The 26,776-nt window shown below is 46.4% G+C and overlaps 1 protein-coding gene across 1 annotated transcript in view; it reads right to left on the bottom strand.

Annotated features, from left to right (window-relative positions):
• Positions 1 to 24,678, bottom strand: part of NLRX1 (NLR family member X1) — a 105,766-nt gene extending 81,088 nt beyond the window's left edge. Inside the window, exon 1 of the mRNA XM_069742126.1 lies at positions 24,541 to 24,678. The gene's annotated coding sequence lies outside the window, so the exon portion shown is untranslated. The remainder of the gene's footprint in view (positions 1 to 24,540) is intronic.
• Between the last annotated feature and the right edge of the window lie 2,098 nt (positions 24,679 to 26,776).

Genomic DNA, 26,776 nt, shown 5'->3' with positions numbered 1-26,776 from the left:
TTTTCCACAAAAAAATGTTCTTTTAGGCCCATTTTTTTATTTTCACAAGAATAACAGGAGAAAATGGATGACAAAAATGGATGGGCAATTTCTCGTGAGTACAGCAATAAGCCATATGTGGTCGAAAACTACTTTTGAGACACAGTAGAAAGCTCAGCAGGGAAAAAGGGCCACATTGAAGTTTAGCTTTTGCTGGACTGGTTTGAGGGGGAAATATCACATTGGCAGAACCCCTAAAGTGCCAGAACAGCAGAAGCCCCCATAAGCGACCCCATTTTACAAACTATACCTGTCAAATTCATCTAGGGGTGCAGTGATCAGATTGACACCACAGGTGTGTCACAGAATTGTATACCATTAGGAAGTGAAGAAAGAATAATTACTGTATATACTCGAGTATGAGCCGAGATTTTCAGCCCCCAAAAAATGGGCTGAAAGTGCCCCTCTCGGCTTATACTCAAGTCATGGTCGGCGGGTGAGGGGGAGCAACGACTGTCAAATACTCACCTGCTCCTGGCGCGCTCCCTGCATGTCCCACGGTCTTCGGGCACGGCAGCTTCTTCCCCTGTTCAGCGGTCATGTGGTACCGCTCATTAAAGTAATGAATATGGACTCCACTCCCATAGGGGTGGAGCTGCATATTCATTACTGTAATGAGCGGTACCATGTGACCGCTCACTACAGGAAGAAGCTGCCGCGCCCGAAGACCGTGGGACATGCATGGACTGCGCCAGGAGCAGGTGAGTATTTCATATTCACCTATCCGCGCTCCACTGACGCTCAGTCTTCCGCGTCCTCTTGCTGGGACTGTTCAGGTCAGAGGGCGCGATGACGTATTAGTGTGCGCGCCGACCTCTGCCTGAACATTTACTGCGGAGAGACGGGACGCTGAGGAGCAGCGGGCAGCGACAAGAGGTGAGTATGTCATTTTTTTTAAAGTGCAGCAGCAGCATTACACATGTGGCACAATGTTATATGGGGCATCTTTGCGGCCATAATGAACTGCATGGAGCATTATATTGGGCATCTATGGGGCCATAAAGAACTGCATGGAGCATCTATGGGGCCACAATGAACTGTATGGAGCATTATATGGGGCATCTATGGGGCCATAAAGAACTGCATGGAGCATTATATGGGGCATCTATGGGGCCATAAAGAACTGCATGGAGCATTATATTGGGCATCTATGGGGCCATAAAGAACTGCATGGAGCATTATATGGGGCCATAAAGAACTGCATGGAGCATCTATGGGGCCACAATGAACTGTATGGAGCATTATATGGGGCATCTATGGGGCCATAAAGAACTGCATGGAGCATTATATGGGGCATCTATGGGGCCATAAAGAACTGCATGGAGCATTATATGGGGCATCTATGGGGCCATAAAGAACTGCATGGAGCATTATATGGGGCATCTATGGGACCATAAAGAACTGCATGGAGCATTATATGGGGCATCTATGGGGCCATAAAGAACTGCATGGAGCATTATATGGGGCATCTATGTGGCCATAAAGAATTGCATGGAGCATTATATGGGGCATATTTGTATATGGAGCATCTTATGGGGCCATAAAAAAACTGTATGAAGCATTATGTGGGGCATATTTTATTATGGAGCATCTTATGGGGCCATAATGAACTGTATGGAGCATTATATGGGGCTCCTGATTCAATATGGATATTCAAAAACACTTAACCTACTGATGTCTCAATTAATTTTACTTTTATTGGTATCTGTTTTTATTTTTCACATTTACCGGTAGCTGCTCCATTTTCCACCCTAGGCTTATACTCGAGTCAATAAGTTCTACCAGTTTTTTGTTGCAGAATTAGGTGTCTCGGCTTATACTCGGGGCGGCTTATACTCGAGTATATATGGTACATTTTTACCATAAAATGCTTATCAAAACATTTACAAAACATCCTGCATTTTACTGCTATACCCAATTTGTAACAATTTTTTTTTTTTTCTGCACTCATGTGCGGATTATACGTGTGTTTCCCCTGCAGATTTTCCGCATTAATGCAATTCTAGAAAAATCTGCACATAAAACACCGCGTAACTGCAAAAATAATTGTCATGTTGAGGATTTGAAACCCGTAAAGCAGCGACACTGAGTAAATAAGCCCAGTGGGCAGGAGATTTCTATACATACCATCCACTTTGCAGGAAATATAAGATACTGCGTTTTTTTGCAAAAAAATACAGTGTTAGGGTAAGTTCACACAGGGCATTTTTGCTGCTTTTTTTCTGCAGCAAAACCTGATCTTCTTGGCAGGAACAAAGCTGCGTCAAAAACGCAGGTTTAGGTGCGTTTTTGGTGCATTTTTTTGCTGCTTTTTTTTTTCTCTTTGTCCATGCTAATGTCCTTGGATTTTCAGCAGCAAAAACGCAGCAAATAATGATACTTGTGTGTGCATGAGATTTCTGAAATCTCATAGGCTTTGCTGGTATTGTAAAAAGCAGCTGAATATTAGCATAAAAAAACGCAGCAAAAAAATGCAGCAAAAACGCCCTGTGGGAACTTACCCTAAGGCTGCTTTCACACATCAGTTTTTTGCCGTCAGGCACAATCCGGCAAATTTTGAAAAAAACGGATCCGGCAAAAGTTGCCACCGGATCAGTTTTTTTCTCAAAGACTTGTATTGGCGACGGATGGCCTCACATTTCATCTGTCGAAAATTCGTTTTCCAGCGGCCGGAAAAAACGGACAGAGGAACGTTTTTTTTGTCCGTCGAAAAAATGGACAGTGACGGATCCGTCGCCGTCCGTCGTTTGCTATAATGGAACCCTATGGCACCGGATATGTCAAATGATGGAATCCGGAGACGGATTCCGTTTTTTTTAAGTAAGCATGCGTTTTCCATTCTTTGGTCTCTCACTCGCTCTCTCTCCTAGCCTGAGGATCAGCTAGTCGGATGAGGCAAAATACCGGATCCGTTGCATCAGTTTTTCACAATTTGTGACGAATCCGTTTTATAAAAATTTGTCGGATTCAGCCTGACGGCAAAAAACTGATGTGTGAAAGTAGCCTTACAAACTCACTGTGATAATTGAACCATAGCGTCTCTGCCATATGACTGCCTCCAACACATTAACCCCTTCCCGACATTTGCAATATATGTACATCATGATCAGCAGATGAAGCCGCCATACAGCTCCATCAGCGAAAAAATTTAGAAGTTATAGCTCTCAGAATAAAGCGATGCAAACTAAATAATTTTTTCTATAAAATACTTTTTATTGTGTAAAGGCGCCAAAACATAAAAAAAATATATAAATGTGGTATTCCTGTAATTGTACTGACCTGAAGAATAAAGCTTCCTTATCAATTTTACCAAATGAGGAACGGCATAAAAAAAAATAAAAAAAACAGAAAACAACTCCTAAATTCCTGGTGTACGTTCAATCTGCGCCCCCTGCTGGCATAACCTCAGATGAACTCCAGCATGAGAAAATATTCAGAAAAATTCCCACGCTCGAGTTCATCTGAGGTTGTACCAGCAGGGGGCGCAGCAAAGCAAGTCTAGGTAGCTACTTTCCGGGTTTTTACAGGCAGGGCGGCTGCATTAGCAGAGCTTCTGCTTGTAAAATTATTTAAAGTGAACCTGTCACCCCGAAAATCGCGGGTGAGGTAAGCCCACCGGCATCAGGGACTTATCTGCAGCATTCTGTAATGCTGTAGATAAGCCCCCGATGTTACCTGAAAGAGGAGAAAAAGACGGTATATTATACTCACCCAGGGGCGGTCCCGCTGCTGATCAGGTCAGATGGGCGTCTCTGGTCCGCTGCGGCGCCTCCCATCTTCATTACAAGACGTCCTCTTCTGATCTTCAGCCACGGCTCCGACGCAGGCGTACTTTGCTCTGCCCTCTTGAGGGCAGAGGATAGTACTGCAGTGCGCAGGCGCCGGAAAGGTCAGAGGCCCGGCGCCTGCGCACTGCAGTACTTTGTCTGCCCTCAACAGGGCAGAGCAAAGTACGCCTGCGCCGGAGCCGTGGCTGAAGATCAGAAGAGGACGTCTTGTAATGAAGATGGGAGGTGCCGCAGCGGACCGGAGACACCCATCCGACCTGACCAGCTGCGGGACCGCCCCTGGGTGAGTATAATCTAACGTCTTTTTCTCCTTTTTCAGGTAACATCGGGGGCTTATCTACAGCAATACAGAATACTGCAGATAAGCCCCTGATGCCGGTGGGCTTACCTCACCCGCGATTTTCGGGGTGATAGGTTCCCTTTAACCCCTTCAGATGGATTTACAGCGTGGGACAAGACTGAACGACGGAAGGTATGTGATATTGCTGGTTTTTTATTTTAACTTTGTTTCAGGTGACAAGGGTCTTCAATTGGATTGAGAGTATAATAAACTATTACAACACCCTGTATCTTTATTTCATTAAAATACTTTTTTCAAAATGTGTGTGTGTATTATTAACCCTTTATTACTATAGGATTAATAATGGATAGGTGTCTTATTGACGCCTCTCCATTATTAACCTGGCTTAATGTCACTTTACAATAGCAAGGTGACATTAACCCTTTATTACCCCATATCCCACCGCTACACGGGAATGGGAAGAGAGTGGCCAAATGCCAGAATAAGCGCATCTTCCAGATGTGCCTTTTCTCGGGTGGCTGGGGGCAGATGTTTTTAGCCGGGGGGGTCCTATAACCATGGTCCCTCTCTAGGCTATTAATATCTGCCCTCAGTCACCGGCTTTCCCATTCTGGCGGAGAAAATTGCACGGGAGCCCACGCCAGTTTTTTTCCGCGATTTAACCCTTTATTTTACCAGCTAGAGCGCCCAAATTTTGCACATACACACTTCTAACATTACTAAAGAGGAATATGTAATAAAAGAAGGGATACGAGATGGTTTACTGTATGTAAACCATGTCTCATATCCTGTCGGGTTTGGGAAGGAGATAGCAAAAGCCGGCAATTGAATTACCGGCTTTTCTGCTATCTAGCGCTGTATGAGATATATATATATACAGTGGGGCAAAAAAGTATTTAGTCAGTCAGCAATAGTGCAAGTTCCACCACTTAAAAAGATGAGAGGCGTCTGTAATTTACATCATAGGTAGACCTGAACTATGGGAGACAAACTGAGAAAAAAAAATCCAGAAAATCACATTGTCAGTTTTTTAACATTTTATTTGCATTTTATGGTGGAAAAAAAGTATTTGGTCAGAAACAAAATTTCATCTCAATACTTTGTAATATATCCTTTGTTGGCAATGACAGAGGTCAAACGTTTACTGTAAGTCTTCACAAGGTTGCCACACACTGTTGTTGGTATGTTGGCCCATTCCTCCATGCAGATCTCCTCTAGAGCAGTGATGTTTTTGGCTTTTCGCTTGGCAACACGGACTTTCAACTCCCTCCAAAGGTTTTCTATAGGGTTGAGATCTGGAGACTGGCTAGGCCACTCCAGGACCTTGAAATGCTTCTTACGAAGCTATTCCTTCGTTGCCCTGGCGGTGTGCTTTGGATCATTGTCATGTTGAAAGACCCAGCCACGTTTCATCTTCAATGCCCTTGCTGATGGAAGGAGGTTTGCACTCAAAATCTCACGATATATGGCCCCATTCATTCTTTCATGTACCCGAATCAGTCGTCCTGGCCCCTTTGCAGAGAAACAGCCCCAAAGCATGATGTTTCCACCACCATGCTTTACAGTAGGTATGGTGTTTGATGGATGCAACTCAGTATTCTTTTTCCTCCAAACACGACAAGTTGTGTTTCTACCAAACAGTTCCAGTTTGGTTTCATCAGACCATAGGACATTCTCCCAAAACTCCTCTGGATCATCCAAATGCTCTCTAGCAAACTTCAGACGGGCCCGGACATGTACTGGCTTAAGCATTGGGACACGTCTGGCACTGCAGGATCTGAGTCCATGGTGGCGTAGTGTGTTACTTATGGTAGGCCTTGTTACATTGGTCCCAGCTCTCTGCAGTTCATTCACTAGGTCCCCCCGCGTGGTTCTGGGATTTTTGCTCACCGTTCTTGTGATCATTCTGACCTCACGGGGTGGGATTTTGCGTGGAGCCCCAGATCGAGGGAGATTATCAGTGGTCTTGTATGTCTTCCATTTTCTAATTATTGCTCCCACTGTTGATTTCTTCACTCCAAGCTGGTTGGCTATTGCAGATTCAGTCTTCCCAGCCTGGTGCAGGGCTACAATTTTGTTTCTGGTGTCCTTTGACAGCTCTTTGGTCTTCACCATAGTGGAGTTTGGAGTCAGACTGTTTGAGGGTGTGCATAGGTGTCTTTTTATACTGATAACAAGTTTAAACAGGTGCCATTACTACAGGTAATGAGTGGAGGAAAGAGGAGACTCTTAAAGAAGAAGTTACAGGTCTGTGAGAGCCAGAAATCTTGATTGTTTGTTTCTGACCAAATACTTATTTTCCACCATAATATGCAAATAAATTGTTAAAAAAACAGACAACGTGATTTTCTGGATTTTTATTTCTCAGTTTGTCTCCCATAGTTGAGGTCTACCTATGATGTAAATTACAGACGCCTCTCATCTTTTTAAGTGGTGGAACTTGCACTATTGCTGACTGACTAAATACTTTTTTGCCCCACTGTATATGTATATATATATATATATATATATATATATATATATATATATATATATATATATATATATATATATATATATATATAATGTGTGTGTGTGTCTCACTGACATATATATCTATAATATAACGCTGGGAGCGTCACTCTGTCCGAAGCCTTTATAGACTGCGCCGGCGCAGTCTGGACCCCAGAGAGTGACGCTCCAAGGAGATCGCGGTATGCGTAAGCACTGAACGCACACTGCGATCTCCAACGGAGAGGCAGGGACGCGCTAGGAGGGTAAGTATGAGCTATATTCACCTGCCTGTCCCGTTCCAGCGCTGCCCGCCGCTCTCTTCCGGGTCCTCTGCCTGTGACGTTCACAGTTCAGAGGGTGTGATGACGCGCTTAATGCGCGCCGCCCTCTGACTGAACAGTCACAGCCAGGGGACCCGGAAGAAGCGGCGGGCAGCGCTGGATCAGGGCCAGGTGACTATAGCAAGTGTCGGGGGCCTGAGCTAGCGGCGACTCCGGCACCTGACCGCACAGCGCGCCGGTGTCCCCGCCTGCTCAGGCCCCCCAGCACTCGGCGGCCAGCGACGATAGGCGAGTATGGTATTTTTTTTTTTTATATATCGCAGCAGCATACGGGGCATACAGTGCCTACAAGTAGTATTCAACCCCCTGCAGATTTAGCAGGTTTACACATTTGGAATTAACTTGGCATTGTGACATTTGGACCGTAGATCAGCCTGGAAGTGTGAAATACACTGCAGCAAAAAAGAATGTTATTTCTTTGTTTTGTTTTTTTTAAATTGTGAAAAGTCTTTTCAGAGGGTCATTTATTATTCAACCCCTCAATCCACCAGAATTCTGTTTGGTTCCCCTAAAGTATTAAGAAGTAGTTCAGGCACAAAGAACAATGAGCTTCACATGTTTGGATTAATTATCTCTTTTTCCAGGCTTTTCTGACTATTTAAGACCCTCCCCAAACTTGTGAACAGCACTCATACATGGTCAACATGGGAAAGACAAAGGAGCATTCCAGGCCATCAGAGACAAGATCGTGGAGGGTCACAAGGCTGGCAAGGGGTACAAAACCCTTTCCAAGAAGTTGGGCCTACCTGTCTCCACTGTTGGGAGCATCATCTGGAGGTGGAAGGCTTATGGAACTACTGTTAGCCTTCCACGGCCTGGACAGCCTTTGAAAGTTTCCTCCCGTGCCGAGGCCAGGCTTGTCCGAAGAGTCAAGGTTAACCCAAGGACAACAAGGAAGGAGCTCCGGGAAGATCTCATGAGAGTGGGGACATTGGTTTCAGTCAATACCATAAGTAACGTACTCCACCGCAATGGTCTCCGTTCCAGACGAGCCCGTAAGGTACCTTTACTTTCAAAGCGTCATGTCAAGGCTCATCTACAGTTTGCTCATGATCACTTGGAGGACTCTGAGACTGACTGGTTCAAGGTTCTCTGGTCTGATGAGGCCAAGATCGAGATCTTTGGTGCCAACCACACATGTGACGTTTGGAGACTGGATGGCACTGCATACGACCCCAAGAATACCATCCCTACAGTCAAGCATGGTGGTGGCAGCATCATGCTGTGGGGCTGTTTCTCAGCCAAGGAACCTGGCCATCTGGTCCGCATCCATGGGAAGATGGATAGCACGGCCTACCTGGAGATTTTGGCCAAGAACCTCCGCTCCTCCATCAAGGATCTTAAGATGGGTCGTCATTTCATCTTCCAACAAGACAACGACCCAAAGCACACAGCCAAGAAAACCAAGGCCTGGTTCAAGAGGCAAAAAATCAAGGTGTTACAGTGGCCTAGTCAGTCTCCTGACCTTTACCCAATTGAAAACTTGTGGAAGGAGCTCAAGATTAAAGTCCACATGAGACACCCAAAGAACCTAGATAACTTGGAGAAGATCTGCATGGAGGAGTGGGCCAAGATAACTCCAGAGACCTGTGCCGGCCTGATCAGGTCTTCTAAAAGACGATTATTAGCTGTAATTGCAAACAAAGGTTATTCCACAAAATATTAAACCTAGGGGTTGAATAATAATTGACCCACACTTTTATGTTTACAATTTATAAAAATTTAACTGAGCAACAAAACTTTTTGGTTTGTAAGATTTATGCATCTGTTAATAAATCCTGCTCTTGTTTGAAGGCTCTAACTTATTTGCATCTTATTAAACCTGCTAAATCTGCAGGGGGTTGAATACTACTTGTAGGCACTGTATAATACAATGGAGCATCTTATGGGGCCATCAACCATAATGGAGCAGTGTTCGGGGGCATATACTATGGAGCATCTTATGGGGGCCATCAACCATAATGGAGCAGTGTATGGGGACATATACTATGGAGCATCTTATGGGGGCCATCAACCATAATGGAGCAGTGCATGGGGCATATAATATGGAGCATCTTATGGGGGCCATAAACCATAATGGAGCAGTGTACGCGGCATATACTACGGAGCATCTTATGGGGGCCATAAACCTTTATGGAGCAGCGTATGGGGCATATGGATGGGAGCAGCAAATTACAGAATGGTGGCGCAGGATGGGAGCAGCACATGACAGAACGGGGGCGCAGGAAGGGGGCAGCACATGACAGAATAGGGCAGCACATGACAAAACGGGGGCGCAGGATGGGAGCAGCACATGACAAAACGGGGGCGCAGGATGGCAGCAGCACATGACAGAACGGGGGCGCAGGATGGAAGCAGCACATGACAGAACGGGGGCACAGGATGGAAGCAGCACATGACAGAACGGGGGCGCAAGATGGGAGCAGCACATGACAGGATGGGGGCACAGGATGGGAGCAGCAAATCACAGAATGGAGGCGCAGGATGGGTGCAGCACATGTCAGAACGGGGGCGCAGGAAGGGGGCAGCACATGACAGAATAGGGCAGCACATGACAAAACGGGGGCGCAGGATGGGAGCAGCACATGACAAAACGGGGGCGCAGGATGGCAGCAGCACATGACAGAACGGGGGCGCAGGATGGAAGCAGCACATGACAGAACGGGGGCACAGGATGGAAGCAGCACATGACAGAACGGGGGCGCAAGATGGGAGCAGCACATGACAGGATGGGGGCACAGGATGGGAGCAGCAAATCACAGAATGGAGGCGCAGGATGGGTGCAGCACATGTCAGAATGGAGGCGCAGGATGGGTGCAGCACATGTCAGAATGGAGGCGCAGGATGGGTGCAGCACATGTCAGAATGGAGGCGCAGGATGGGTGCAGCACATGTCAGAATGGGGGCGCAGGATGGGAGCAGCACATGTCAGAATGGGGGCACAGGATGGGAGCAGCACATGACAGAATGGGGGCGCAGGATGGGTGCAGCACATGACAGGATGGGGCGCAGGATGGGAGCAGCTCATGACAGGATGGAGACGCAGGATGGAGCAGCACATGACAGGATGGGGGGCGCAGGATGGGAGAAGCACATCACAGAATGGGGGCGCAGGATGGGTGCAGCACATCACAGAATGGGGGCACAGGATGGGAGCAGCACATGACAGAATGGGGGCGCAGGATGGAGCAGCACATGACAGGATGGGGACGCAGGATGGAGCAGCACATGACAGGATGGGGACGCAGGATGGAGCAGCACATGACAGGATGGGGACGCAGGATGGAGCAGCACATGACAGGATGGGGACGCAGGATGGAGCAGCACATGACAGGATGGGGACGCAGGATGGAGCAGCACATGACAGGATGGGGACGCAGGATGGAGCAGCACATGACAGGATGGGGACGCAGGATGGAGCAGCACATGACAGGATGGGGACGCAGGATGGAGCAGCACATGACAGGATGGGGACGCAGGATGGAGCAGCACATACCAGGATGGACACCATATACCAATATAAATGTATAAATATATATATATATATATATATATATATATATATATATATATATCTTCTATATATATAATTGCCTAAGGGTTTTTCCGTCTGTCTGTCTGTCTGTCTGTCTGTCTGTCTGTCTGTCTGTCTGTCTGTCTGTCTGTCTGTCTGTCCTGGAAATCCCGGCTCTCTGATTGGTCGAGGCCGCCAGGCCTCGACCAATCAGAGACCGGCACAGCATCGACGTAGAAATCCCGCGTCTCTGATTGGTCGAGGCCGCCAGTCTGATTGACACTTCTATATTGATCAGTCCTCCTGACACTTCTGTATTGATCAGTCCTCCTGACACTTCTGTATTGATCAGTCCTCCTGACACTTCTATATTGATCAGTCCTCCTGACACTTCTATATTGATCAGTCCTCCTGACACTTCTATATTGATCAGTCCTCCTGACATTCTATATTGATCAGTCCTCCTGACACCTCTATATTGATCAGTCCTCCTGACACCTCTTTATTGATCAGTCCTCCTGACACCTCTAGATTGATAAATCTGTTATGCTGTGCTATCAGGCAACACAGTGTGCAGTAATCAGCGCACATACAGTGATATGGCAATAACCCAAAAACAATAGAACAAGCTCTGAGACGTGGAATCTCTGCAGACTGCAATACCTGAACCTATCCTCACACAACTAAAAGCAGCAGTGGATTGCGCCTAACACTACCTATGCAACTCGGCACTGCCTGAGGAGCTGACTAGCCTGAAGATAGAAATACAAGCCTGACTTGCCTCAGAGAAATACCCCAAAGGAATAGGCAGCCCCCCACATATAATGACTGTTAGCAAGATGAAAAGACAAAACGTAGGAATGAAATAGATTCAGCAAAGTGAGGCCCGATATTCTAGACAGAGCGAGGATAGCAAAGAGAACTATGCAGTCTACAAAAAACCCTAAAGCAGAACCACGCAAAGGGGGGCAAAAAGACCCACCGTGCCGAACTAACGGCACGGCGGTGCACCCTTTGCGTCTCAGAGCTTCCAGCAAAAGAGAATAGCACAGCTGGACAGAAAAAACGGAAACAAAAACAAAGTAACACTTATCTAGCAGAGCAGCAGGCCACAGGAAAGATGCAGTAGCTCAGAACCAACACTGGAACATTGACAAGGAGCAAGGAAGACAGACTCAGGTGGAGTTAAATAGCAAGGCAGCCAACGAGCTCACCAAAACACCTGAGGGAGGAAGCCCAGAGGCTGCAATACCACTTGTGACCACAGGAGTGAATTCAGCCACAGAATTCACAACAGTACCCCCCCCTTGAGGAGGGGTCACTGAACCCTCACCAGAACCCCCAGGCCGACCAGGATGAGCCACATGAAAGGCACGAACAAGATATGGGGCATGGACATCAGAGGCAAAAACCCAGGAATTATCCTCCTGAGCATAACCCTTCCATTTGACCAGATACTGGAGTTTCCGTCTAGAGACACGAGAATCCAAAATTTTCTCCACAATATACTCCAATTCCCCCTCCACCAAAACAGGGGCAGGAGGCTCCACAGATGGAACCATAGGTGCCACGTATCTTCTCAACAACGACCTATGGAATACATTATGTATGGAAAAGGAGTCTGGGAGGGTCAGACGAAAAGACACCGGATTGAGAATCTCAGAAATCCTATACGGACCAATAAAACGAGGTTTAAATTTAGGAGAGGAAACCTTCATAGGAATATGACGAGAAGATAACCAAACCAGATCCCCAACACGAAGTCGGGGACCCACACGGCGTCTACGATTAGCGAAAAGCTGAGCCTTCTCCTGGGACAAGGTCAAATTGTCCACTACCTGAGTCCAGATCTGCTGCAACCTGTCCACCACAGAATCCACACCAGGACAGTCCGAAGACTCAACCTGTCCTGAAGAGAAACGAGGATGGAACCCAGAATTGCAGAAAAATGGAGAGACCAAGGTAGCCGAGCTGGCCCGATTATTAAGGGCGAACTCAGCCAACGGCAAAAATGACACCCAATCATCCTGGTCAGCAGAAACAAAACATCTCAGATATGTTTCCAAGGTCTGATTGGTTCGTTCGGTCTGGCCATTAGTCTGAGGATGGAAGGCCGAGGAAAAAGATAGGTCAATGCCCATCCTACCACAAAAGGCTCGCCAGAACCTCGAGACAAACTGGGAACCTCTGTCGGAAACAATATTCTCAGGAATGCCATGCAAACGAACCACATGCTGGAAGAACAAAGGCACCAAATCAGAGGAGGAAGGCAATTTAACCAAGGGCACCAGATGGACCATTTTAGAAAAGCGATCACAGACCACCCAAATGACCGACATCTTTTGAGAAACGGGAAGGTCAGAAATGAAATCCATCGAAATATGTGTCCAAGGCCTCTTCGGGACCGGCAAGGGCAAAAGCAACCCACTGGCAGCAGAAGACCAATTAACCAAATCAGCACCCTTCTTGGTCAAATCGGTCAATGGTCTGGCAATGCTAGAAAAATTACAGAAGAAGCGACGATAAAAATTAGCAAAGCCCAGGAATTTCTGCAGACTTTTCACAGATGTCGGCTGAGTCCAATCCTGGATGGCCTGGACCTTAACCGGATCCATCTCGATAGTAGAAGGGGAAAAGATGAACCCCAAAAATGAAACTTTCTGCACACCGAAGAGACACTTTGATCCCTTCACGAACAAGGAATTGGCACGCAGTACCTGGAAAACCATTCTGACTTGCTTCACATGAGACTCCCAATCATCAGAGAAGATCAAAATTTCATCCAAGTAAACAATCAGGAATTTATCCAGATACTCACGGAAAATGTCATGCATAAAAGACTGAAACACAGATGGAGCATTGGCAAGTCCGAACGGCATCACCAGATACTCAAAATGACCCTCGGGCGTATTAAATGCCGTTTTCCATTCATCTCCCTGCCTGATTCTCACCAGATTATACGCACCACGAAGATCAATCTTAGTAAACCAACTAGCCCCCTTAATCCGAGCAAACAAGTCAGATATCAATGGCAAGGGATACTGAAACTTAATAGTGATCTTATTAAGAAGGCGGTAATCAATACACGGTCTCAGCGAACCATCCTTCTTGGCTACAAAGAAGAACCCTGCTCCCAGTGGTGATGACGATGGGCGAATATGTCCCTTCTCCAGGGATTCTTTCACATAACTGCGCATAGCGGTGTGTTCAGGCACGGACAAATTAAATAAACGACCCTTAGGGAATTTACTACCAGGAATCAAATTGATAGCACAATCACAATTCCTATGCGGAGGTAGGGCATCAGACTTGGGCTCTTCAAATACATCCTGAAAGTCAGACAAGAACTCTGGGATGTCAGAAGGAATGGATGACGAAATAGACAAAAATGGAACATCACCATGTACTCCCTGACAACCCCAGCTGGTTACCGACATAGAGTTCCAATCTAATACTGGATTATGGGTTTGTAGCCATGGCAACCCCAACACGACCACATCATGCAGATTATGCAGTACCAGAAAGCGAATAACTTCCTGATGTGCAGGAGCCATGCACATGGTCAGCTGGGCCCAGTATTGAGGTTTATTCTTGGCCAAAGGTGTAGCATCAATTCCTCTCAACGGAATAGGACACCGCAAAGGCTCCAAGAAAAATCCACAACGTTTAGCATAATCCAAATCCATCAGATTCAGGGCAGCGCCTGAATCCACAAACGCCATGACAGAATACGATGACAAAGAGCATATCAAGGTAATGGACAGAAGGAATTTGGACTGTACAGTACCAATGACGGCAGAGCTATCGAACCGCCTAGTGCGCTTAGGACAATTAGAAATAGCATGAGTGGAATCACCACAGTAGAAACACAGCCTGTTCAGACGTCTGTGTTCTTGCCGTTCAACTTTAGTCATAGTCCTGTCGCACTGCATAGGCTCAGGTTTACTCTCAGACAATACCGCCAGATGGTGCACAGATTTACGCTCGCGCAAGCGACGACCGATCTGAATGGCCAAGGACATAGACTCATTCAAACCAGCAGGCATAGGAAATCCCACCATGACATCCTTAAGAGCTTCAGAGAGACCCTTTCTGAACAAAGCTGCCAGCGCAGATTCATTCCACTGAGTGAGTACTGACCATTTCCTAAATTTCTGACAATATACTTCTACATCATCCTGACCCTGGCATAAAGCCAGCAAATTTTTCTCAGCCTGATCCACTGAATTAGGCTCATCGTAAAGCAATCCAAGCGCCTGGAAAAACGCATCAACATTACTCAATGCAGGGTCTCCTGGCGCAAGAGAAAACGCCCAGTCCTGTGGGTCGCCGCGCAAAAAAGAAATAATAATCAAAACCTGTTGAATAGGATTACCAGAAGAATGAGGTTTCAAGGCCAGAAATAGCTTACAATTATTTTTGAAGCTCAGGAACTTAGTTCTGTCACCAAAAAACAAATCAGGAATAGGAATTCTTGGTTCTAGCATAGATTACTGATCAATTGTATCTTGAATCTTTTGTACATTTATAACGAGATTATCCATTGAGGAGCACAGAGCCTGAATATCCATGTCCACAGCTGTGTCCTGAAGCACTCTAATGTCTAGGGGAAAAAAAAAAAAAAAACTGAAGACAGAGCTGAGGAAAAAAAAAAAATGATGTCAGGACTTCTTTTTTCCCTCTATTGAGAATCATTGGTTTTGGCTCCTTGTACTGTTATGCTGTGCTATCAGGCAACACAGTGTGCAGTAATCAGCGCACATACAGTGATATGGCATTAACCCAAAAACAATAGAACAAGCTCTGAGACGTGGAATCTCTGCAGACTGCAATACCTGAACCTATCCTCACACAACTAAAAGCAGCAGTGGATTGCGCCTAACACTACCTATGCAACTCGGCACTGCCTGAGGAGCTGACTAGCCTGAAGATAGAAATACAAGCCTGACTTGCCTCAGAGAAATACCCCAAAGGAATAGGCAGCCCCCCACATATAATGACTGTTAGCAAGATGAAAAGACAAAACGTAGGAATGAAATAGATTCAGCAAAGTGAGGCCCGATATTCTAGACAGAGCGAGGATAGCAAAGAGAACTATGCAGTCTACAAAAAACCCTAAAGCAGAACCACGCAAAGGGAGGCAAAAAGACCCACCGTGCCGAACTAACGGCACGGCGGTGCACCCTTTGCGTCTCAGAGCTTCCAGCAAAAGAGAATAGCACAGCTGGACAGAAAAAACGGAAACAAAAACAAAGTAACACTTATCTAGCAGAGCAGCAGGCCACAGGAAAGATGCAGTGGCTCAGAACCAACACTGGAACATTGACAAGGAGCAAGGAAGACAGACTCAGGTGGAGTTAAATAGCAAGGCAGCCAACGAGCTCACCAAAACACCTGAGGGAGGAAGCCCAGAGGCTGCAATACCACTTGTGACCACAGGAGTGAATTCAGCCACAGAATTCACAACATAAATCCTCCTGACACTTCTATATTGATCAGTCCTCCTGACACTTCTATATTGATCAGTCCTCCTGACATTCTATATTGATCAGTCCTCCTGACACTTCTATATTGATCAGTCCTCCTGACACTTCTATATTGATCAGTCCTCCTGACACTTCTATATTGATCTGTCCTCCTGACACTTCTATATTGATCAGTCCTCCTGACATTCTATATTGATCAGTCCTCCTGACACTTCAATATTGATCAGTCCTCCTGACACTTCAATATTGATCTGTCCTCCTGACACTTCTATATTGATCAGTCCTCCTGACATTCTATATTGATCAGCCCTCCTGACATTCTATATTGATCAGCCCTCCTGACACTTCAATATTGATCAGTCCTCCTGACACTTCTATATTGATCAGTCCTCCTGACATTCTATATTGATCAGTCTTCCTGACCCTTCAATATTGATCAGTCCTCCTGACACTTCTATATTGATCAGTCCTCCTGACACTTCTATATTGATCAGTCCTCCTGACACTTCTATATTGATCAGTCCTCCTGACACTTCTATATTGATCAGTCCTCCTGACACTTCTATATTGATCAGTCCTCCTGACACTTCTATATTGATCAGTCCTCCTGACACTTCTATATTGATCAGTCCTCCTGACACCTCTATATTGATCAGTCCTCCTGACATTCTATATTGATCAGTCCTCCTGACACTTCTATATTGATCAGTCCTCCTGACATTCTATATTGATCAGTCCTCCTGACATTCTATATTGATCAGTCCTCCTGACATTCTATATTGATCAGTCCTCCTGACACTTCAATATTGATCAGTCCTCCTGACACTTCTATATTGATCAGTCCTCCTGACACTTCTATATTGATCAGTCCTCCTGACACTTCTATATTGATCAGTCCTCCTGACACTTCTATATTGATCAGTCCTCCTGACACTGCTATATTGATCAGTCCTCCTGACACGTCTATATTGATCAGTCCTCCTGACACTTCTATATTGATCAGTCCTCCTGACACTTCTATATTGATCAGTCCTCCTGACACTTCTATATTGATCAGTCCTCCTGACACTTCTATATTGATCAGTCCTCCTGACACTTCTATATTGATCAATCCTCCTGACACTTCTATATTGATCAGTCCTCCTGACACTTCTATATTGATCAGTCCTCCTGACACTTCTATATTGATCAGTCCTCCTGACACTGCTATATTGATCAGTCATCCTGACACTTCTATATTGATCAGTCCTCCTGACATTCTATATTGATCAGTCCTCCTGACACTTCTATATTGATCAGTCCTCCTGACACTTCTATATTGATCAGTCCTCCTGACACTGCTATATTGATCAGTCCTCCTGACACGTCTATATTGATCAGTCCTCCTGACACTTCTATATTGATCAGTCCTCCTGACACTTCTATATTGATCAGTCCTCCTGACACTTCTATATTGATCAGTCCTCCTGACACTTCTATATTGATCAGTCCTCCTGACACTTCTATATTGATCAGTCCTCCTGACACTTCTATATTGATCAGTCCTCCTGACACTTCTATATTGATCAGTCCTCCTGACACTTCTATATTGATCAGTCCTCCTGACACTTCTATATTGATCAGTCCTCCTAACACTTCTATATTGATCAGTCCTCCTGACACTTCTATATTGATCAGTCCTCCTGACACTTCTATATTGATCAGTCCTCCTAACACTTCTATATTGATCAGTCCTCCTGACACTTCTATATTGATCAGTCCTCCTGACACTTGACGATGATGTCATAAAGGACGTAGATATCCCGCGTCTCTGATTCAGCGACGGGCACAGTATCGACGTAGATGTCATAATGGTTGCCATGGCGACGATGATGTCATAAAGGTTGCCTCGACCAATCAGCGACGGGCACAGTCTGCCGCGAATTCTGGAATCATCATTGTCCATATACTACGGGGACATGCATATTCTAGAATACCCGATGCGTTAGAATAGGGCCACAATCTAATATATATATATATATATATATATATATATATATATATATATATATATATATATATATATATATATATATATATATATATATATATATATATATATATATACCTATACTATGTGTAGACATTTATTTGAGCTATTCTATTCTAACCTGTCAGTGTGATTTTACTGTACACCGCACTGAATTGCCGGCTTTTCTATAGAACACAGCTGCGTATTTCTCGCAAGTCACACTGTTGATCCGTGTGTAATCCGTATTTTTGTCGCCCCCATTGACTTTCATTGGCGGATTTTTTTGTGCAATACGCTGACAAACGCAACATGCTGTGATTTTCTACGGCCGTAGAAGACCGTATAATACGGATCAGTAAAATACGGCAGATAGGAGCTGGGCCATAGAGAATCATTGTACCGTATGCAAACCGAATTTTCTGCGCCTCTCATACGTCCGTAAAACTCACTAGTATGACGCCGGCCTTACATTCTGAGCCCTGTAGTGTGCCCAAACAAAAGTTTCCCCCCACATATGGAGAATCTGCGTGCTCAGGAGAAATTGAACAACAAATTTTGGGTTTCATTTTCTCATATTGCACTTGTGAAAATGCAAAATTTGGGGTTTAAATAACATTTTTGTGGGAAAAAAAAGATTTTTTATTTTCATGGCCCAACATTATAAACTTCTGTGAATCACCTAGTGCTCAGAACACATAAAGTTCAGTGAGGGGTGTAGTTTCCAACATGGGGTCACTTGTGGGGGGTTTCCACTGTAAGGCCGGCTTCACACTCAGCGTATGAAAATACGGTCCGTATATTACGGCCGTAATACGCTGAAAAGTCCCGAAAATAGTGGTCCGTAGCTCCTCCGTAGGCAGGGTGTGTCAGCGTTTTTTGCGCATGGCATCCTCCGTATGTAATCCGTACGGCATCCGTACTGCGTGGTTTTCTCGCAGGCTTGCAAAACCAACATACCGCTATAGAAGTGATCCATGTGTCCCAAAAAGAAAAATATATATATATATATATACTATATATATAAATATATATATATATATATATATATATATATATATATATATATATATATATATATATATTTATATTTATATATGTCAGTAGACACATATATGTATATATATTAATATTTATTCCAGCGCTATACAGCTTGAAAGCCGGTAATTCAATTACCGGCTTTTTCTTTCTTCTTCCTAAAACCCCACATGATTTGAGACATGGTTTACATACAGTAAACCATGTCTTCTCTCCATTTTTTTGCAGATTCCACACTACTAATGTCAGTAGTGTGTATCTGCAAAATTTGGCCGTTCTAGCTCTTAAAATAAAGGGTTAAATGGCGGAAAAAATTGGCGTGGGCTCCCGCGCAATTTTCTCCGCCAGAATGGGAAAGCCAGTGACTGAGGGCAGATATTAATAGCCTGGAGAGGGTCCATGGTTATTGCCCCCCCCCCTGGCTAAAAACATCTGCCCCCAGCCACCCCAGAAAAGGCACATCTGGAAGATGTAACCCAGGCTTTCTAGGTAAGGTCCCACGATCTAGGAACAGCCAGCAGAGGGCGCCTCACCGCAAATGAAGCTAAATATAGATCATTGATCTATATTTAGCCTCATTCCCCGGGGTTTTGCAGCAAGGAGCAGCCTGCATTAGCGGAACTCCTTGCTGCAAAATATTTTAACCCCTTCAGAAGGATTTACATCGTTGGACGTTACAGATCTGCGGAAGGTAAGTATATTGTTGGTTTATTATGTTTTTTTACTTACAGAACGAGGGTCTTCAGTGACTGGATTGGGCGTAGAATAAAATACTCCAACAACCATTGTTTTTATTTCATTAAAATAATTTTAAATAATGTGTTTGTGTTTTATTTAACCCTTTACTACAATTGGATTAATAATGGATAGGTGTCATAATTGACACCTCTCCATTATTAATTTGGCTTAATGTCACCTTACAATAGCAAGGTGGCATTAACCCTTCATTACCCCATATCCCACCGCTACACGGGAATGGGAAGAGAGTGGCCAAGTGCCAGAATAGGCGCATCTTCCAGATGTGCCTTTTCTGGGGTGGCTGGGGGCAGATGTTTTTAACCAGGGGGGGGGCAATAACCATGGACCCTCTCCAGGCTATTAATATCTGCCCTCAGTCACTGGCTTTCCCATTCTGGCGGAGAAAATTGTGCGGGAGCCCACGCCAATTTTTTCCGCCATTTAACCCTTTATTTTAAGAGCTAGAACGGCCAAATTTTGCAGATACACACTACTGACATTAGTAGTGTGGAATCTGCAAAAAAAATGGAAAGAAGACATGGTTTACTGTATTGATCAGTCCTCCTGACACTTCTATATTGATCAGTCCTCCTGACACTTCTATATTGATCAGTCCCCCTGACACTTCTATATTGATCAGTCCTCCTGACATTCTATATTGATCAGTCCTCCTGACACTTCTATATTGATCAGTCCTCCTGACACTTCTATATTGATCAGTCCTCCTGACATTCTATATTGATCAGTCCTCCTGACACTTCTATATTGATCAGTCCTCCTGATACCTCTATATTGATCAGTCCTCCTGACACTTTTATATTGATCGTCCTCCTGACACCTCTATATTGATCAGTCCTCCTGACACTTCTATATTGATCAGTCCTCCTGACACTTCTATATTGATCGTCCTCCTGACACTTCTATATTGATCAGTCCTCCTGATACCTCTATATTGATCAGTCCTCCTGATACCTCTATATTGATCAGTCCTCCTGACACTTTTATATTGATCGTCCTCCTGACACTTCTATATTGATCAGTCCTCCTGACACTTCTATATTGACCAGTCCTCCTGACACTTCTATATTGATCAGTCCTCCTGACACTTCTATATTGATTAGTCCTCCTGACACTTCTATATTGATCAGTCCTCCTGACACCTCTATATTGATCAGTCCTCCTGACACTTCTATATTGATCAGTCCTCCTGACACTTCTATATTGATCAGTCCTCCTGACACCTCTATATTGATCAGTCCTCCTGACACCTCTATATTGATCAGTCCTCCTGACACTTCTATATTGATCTGTCCTCCTGACACTTCTATATTGATCAGTCCTCCTGACATTCTATATTGATCAGTCCTCCTGACACTTCAATATTGATCAGTCCTCCTGTCAGGAGGACTGATCAATATTGAAGTGTCAGGAGGACTGATCAATATAGAAGTGTCAGGAGGACTGATCAATATTGAAGTGTCAGGAGGACTGATCAATATAGAATGTCAGGAGGACTGATCAATATAGAAGTGTCAGGAGGACTGCCCTCAGTCACTGGCTTTACTACTCTGGCGGAGAAAATTGCGCGGGAGCCCACGCCAATTTTTTCCGCCATTTAACCCTTTATTTTAAGAGCTAGAACAGCCAAATTTTGCAGATACACACTACTGACATTAGTAGTGTGGAATCTGCAAAAAAAATGGAGAGAAGACATGGTTTACTGTATGTAAACCATGTCTCAAATCATGTCGGGTTTAGGAAGGAGAAAGAAAAAGCCGGTAATTGAATTACCGGCTTTCAAGCTGTATAGCGCTGGAATAAATATTAATATATATACATATATGTGTCTCACTGACATATATATATATATATATACCTATTCTATGTGTACACATTTATTCTACCTATTGGACTGTAAGCTGTCAGTGTGATTTTACTGTACACCGCACTGAATTACCGGCTTTTCTCTCTAACACCGCTGCGTATTTCTCGCAAGTCACACTGCTTGTCCGTGTGTAATCCGTATTTTTCACGCTTCCATAGACTTTCATTGGCGTTTTATTTGCGCAATACGGTGACAAACGCAGCATGCTGCGATTTTGTACGGCCGTAGAAAGCCGTATAATACTGATCAGTATAATACGGCAGATAGGAGCAGGGGCATAGAGAATAATTGTGGCGTATTTTTTGCGAGTTTTACGGACGCAGTTTCTGCGCTCTTACGTCCGTAAAACTCGCAAGTGTGAAGCCGGCCTAAGGCTATGTGCACACTCAGGATTTCTCGCAGAAAATTCCTGAGAAATACCGGACATTATCTGCAAGAAATCCGCAAGAAAACCGCATGCGTTTTTGCCGCGGTTTTGCCGCGGTTTTTTCCGGATACTTCCCAATGCATTTTGTAGTGGGAAATCTGCAAAAAAAAACACAAAATTAATGAACACGTTGCGGTTTTTACCGCGATGCGTTTTTTTTGCGGAAGAAAACGTATCATGTGCACAAAACATGCGGAATTCATTCTAAATGATGGGATGCTTATTGTATGCGGTTTTTTAGCGTTTTTATCGGGGAAAAAATGCGAAAAAAACGCAGCGTGTGCACACAGCCTTAGGCACATCAGGGGCTCTGCAAATGCCACATGGTGTCCGCTAATTATTCCAGCAAATGTTGCATTCCAAACGTCAAATGGCGCTCCTTCCCTTACAAGCTCCGCCGTGCGCCCAAACAGTGCCCCAGTCCACTCATATGGAGCATTGGCCTGCTCAGGAGAGATTGCACACCACATTTGGGGGTCTATTTTCTCCTGTTATCCTTGTGAAAATTGAAAAAATTGGGTCTAAAAGAAACATTATTGTGAAAAATAAAGTTAAATGTTCTTTTTTTCCTTCCACATTGCTTTAGCTCTCATGAAACACCTGAAGGGTTAATAAACTTCTTGAATGTGGATTTGAGCACCTTGAGGGGTGCTGTTTTTAGAATGGTGTCACACTTGGGTATTTTCTATCATATAGACCCCTCAAATGACTTCAAATGTGAGGTGGTCCCTAAAAAAAATGGTTTTGTAAAAATGAGAAATTGCTGGTCAACTATTAACCCTTCTAAGGCTACGTTCACATTAGCGTTTTGCGTGTTTGCGTCGGGCGACGCATGCGTCAGGCGCCCCTATATTTAACATGGGGGACGCATGGACATGCGTTGTGCAGCATTGTGCAACGCATGCGTTTTTGCCGCAAGCGTCGGGCGCAGAAAACACAACAAGTTGCATTTTTCTTGCGTCCAAATTTCAGCAAAAAACGACGCATGCGTCGCAAAACGCAAATTCGTTTTTATTTGCGTTGTGCGTTGTGTCGCCGACGCAGCGGCGCACAACGCAAATGTGAACGTAGCCTTACTTCTGAACAAAAAGAAATGATGTTTCCAAAATTGTGCTAATGTAAAGTAGACATGTGGGAAATGTTACTGAATAACTAATTTGGGTGACATATCTCTGTGGATCTCTGTGGATTCAGGGCACAAAGATTAGAAGTTTGAAAAACTGCAAAAATGTGTCAGATTTCTGTTATATCTAGAAGAAATGTTCCGGCTGTCATGAGGTGCAATGTCAGGAGGAAGCAGTGTCCGAGCAGCCCCGGGGACTGGGCGTCCAGAGCCTCGTGTGACAGGGAGCCTCGTGTGACGGGGAGCCTCGTGTGACGGGGAGCCTCGTGTGACGGGGAGCCTCGTGTGACGGGGAGCCTCGTGTGACGGGGAGCCTCGTGTGACGGGGAGCCTCGTGTGACGGGGAGCCCCGTGTGACGGGGAGCCTCGTGTGACGGGGAGCCTCGTGTGACGGGGAGCCTCGTGTGACGGGGAGCCCCGTGTGACGGGGAGCCTCGTGTGACGGGGAGCCTCGTGTGACGGGGAGCCTCGTGTGACAGGGAGCCCCGTGTGACAGGGAGCCTCGTGTGACAGGGAGCCTCGTGTGACAGGGAGCCTCGTGTGACAGGGAGCCCCGTGTGACAGGGAGCCTCGTGTGACAGGGAGCCTCGTGTGACAGGGAGCCCCGTGTGACAGGGAGCCCCGTGTGACAGGGAGCCTCGTGTGACAGGGAGCCTCGTGTGACAGGGAGCCCCGTGTGACAGGGAGCCCCGTGTGACAGGGAGCCCCGTGTGACAGGGAGCCTCGTGTGACAGGGAGCCCCGTGTGACAGGGAGCCCCGTGTGACAGGGAGCCTCGTGTGACAGGGAGCCTCGTGTGACAGGGAGCCCCGTGTGACAGGGAGCCTCGTGTGACAGGGAGCCTCGTGTGACAGGGAGCCTCGTGTGACAGGGAGCCCCGTGTGACAGGGAGCCCCGTGTGACAGGGAGCCCCGTGTGACAGGGAGCCTCGTGTGACAGGGAGCCTCGTGTGACAGGGAGCCTCGTGTGACAGGGAGCCTCGTGTGACAGGGAGCCCCGTGTGACAGGGAGCCCCGTGTGACAGGGAGCCTCGTGTGACAGGGAGCCTCGTGTGACAGGGAGCCTCGTGTGACAGGGAGCCCCGCGTGACAGGGAGCCTCGTGTTACAGGGACCGTGCTCAGTAGATGTGGCCGCCGGGGCGTGAAGGGGTCGCCCCCCGCACGGCTGCGTCTGATTATTTTGGGGTCACACATGATGATAATAGCACAGCTGTGCGCCCGGTGACGTGGCTCACACATCCCGGGCAATGAGGGGAAAAAGTTCCCGAGAAACTTCCCACACAGAAGGTCTCGGTCCCCTGGGGGGAGTTATCCATTAACCCGCCGCCTCCCAGCAGCCACTGCTGTGTGACATAGTTACCAGCGCAGCCGCCGTCCTCCGCTCCCGTGTAATCAGTGCCCGCAGCCCCGCACTGCCCGGCGGCCACCACCACGTCCACAGGCTGCTGCACGGGCTCTCACTTCCTGAGTGCTCAGCCAGCGCTGTCATAAATCTCCTGGTTACAGGCCAGTGTGCAGAGCAAAGGGAGGCGGGAGAGGGGAAAGTAAAAACAGCGCGGCAGGGCTCACTAGGCGGCCTATAATAGGAACATTCTCTGCCCGTGAAATGGCAGCCATAGCGAAGCAACCTGACTGTGACAAGCGGCATTAGTGTCCTGAGGCCCCAGACGCCATTACCAACAGCTTACAGACCCGGCCTAGTGTCATGGCTGCTGCTCTGTATACTATTCCATAGGAAGCCTAAACTACCTACAATGAAACACTGGCCACGTCCCCAACCAGGGGTCCCGCTGCTGTACCCAGAGGCAGGCTGTGAGGTGGCGACCCCCATCCGTGTCCAAATACCACCACTGTCCAAACATAGATGAGAGCCGAGGAGCGAGCCGTGACCAGGGAGACACCGCGGAGGGGCCTAGGTGTGCGCTCATGGCCCCCATACCGCAGCAATACCACCCATACCGCTACCGCTCATACCGCAGTAATGTCACCCTTACCGATACCACCTCATACCGCAGTAATATCACCCATACCGCTACCGCTCATACCGCAGTAATGTCACCCTTACCGATACCACCTCATACCGCAGTAATATCACCCATACCGCTACCGCTCATACCGCAGTAATGTCACCCTTACCGATACCGCCTCATACCGCAGTAATATCACCCATACCGCTACCGCTCATACCGCAGTAATATCACCCATACCGCTACCGCTCATACCGCAGTAATATCACCCATACCGCTACCGCTCATACCGCAGTAATGTCACCCTTACCGATACCGCCTCATACAGCAGTAATGTCACCCTTACCGATACCGCCTCATACCGCAGTAATGTCACCCATACCTCAGTAATGTCACCCTTACCGATACCGCCTCATACCGCAGTAATGTCACCCTTACCGCTACCGCTCATACCGCAGTAATGTCACCCTTACTGATACCGCCTCATACCGCAGTAATGTCACCCTTACCGATACCGCCTCATACAGCAGTAATGTCACCCTTACCGATACCGCCTCATACCGCAGTAATGTCACCCTTACCGATACCGCCTCATACCGCAGTAATATCACCCATACCGCTACCGCTCATACCACAGTAATGTCACCCTTACCGATACCGCCTCATACCGCAGTAATATCACCCATACCGCTACCGCTCATACCGCAGTAATGTCACCCTTACCGATACCGCCTCATACAGCAGTAATGTCACCCTTACCGATACCGCCTCATACTGCAGTAATGTCACCCTTACCGATACTGCCTCATACCGCAGTAATGTCACCCTTACCGATACTGCCTCATACCGCAGTAATATCACCCATACCGCTACCGCTCATACCGCAGTAATGTCACCCTTACCGATACCGCCTCATACAGCAGTAATGTCACCCTTACCGATACCGCCTCATACAGCAGTAATGTCACCCTTACCGATACCGCCTCATACCGCAGTAATATCACCCTTACCGCTACCGCTCATACCGCAGTAATGTCACCCTTACCGATACCGCCTCATACCGCAGTAATATCACCCATACCGCTACCGCTCATACCGCAGTAATGTCACCCTTACCGATACCACCTCATACCGCAGTAATATCACCCATACCGCTACCGCTCATACCGCAGTAATGTCACCCTTACCGATACCGCCTCATACCGCAGTAATATCACCCATACCGCTACCGCTCATACCGCAGTAATATCACCCATACCGCTACCGCTCATACCGCAGTAATGTCACCCTTACCGATACCGCCTCATACAGCAGTAATGTCACCCTTACCGATACCGCCTCATACCGCAGTAATGTCACCCATACCTCAGTAATGTCACCCTTACCGATACCGCCTCATACCGCAGTAATGTCACCCTTACCGCTACCGCTCATACCGCAGTAATGTCACCCTTACTGATACCGCCTCATACCGCAGTAATGTCACCCTTACCGATACCGCCTCATACAGCAGTAATGTCACCCTTACCGATACCGCCTCATACCGCAGTAATGTCACCCTTACCGATACCGCCTCATACCGCAGTAATATCACCCATACCGCTACCGCTCATACCACAGTAATGTCAC

This window comes from Ranitomeya imitator, chromosome 10 (genome assembly GCF_032444005.1).
Source record: "Ranitomeya imitator isolate aRanImi1 chromosome 10, aRanImi1.pri, whole genome shotgun sequence".
Lineage (NCBI taxonomy): Eukaryota > Metazoa > Chordata > Amphibia > Anura > Dendrobatidae > Ranitomeya > Ranitomeya imitator.
This window is presented reverse-complemented; position numbering and strand designations above follow the sequence as displayed.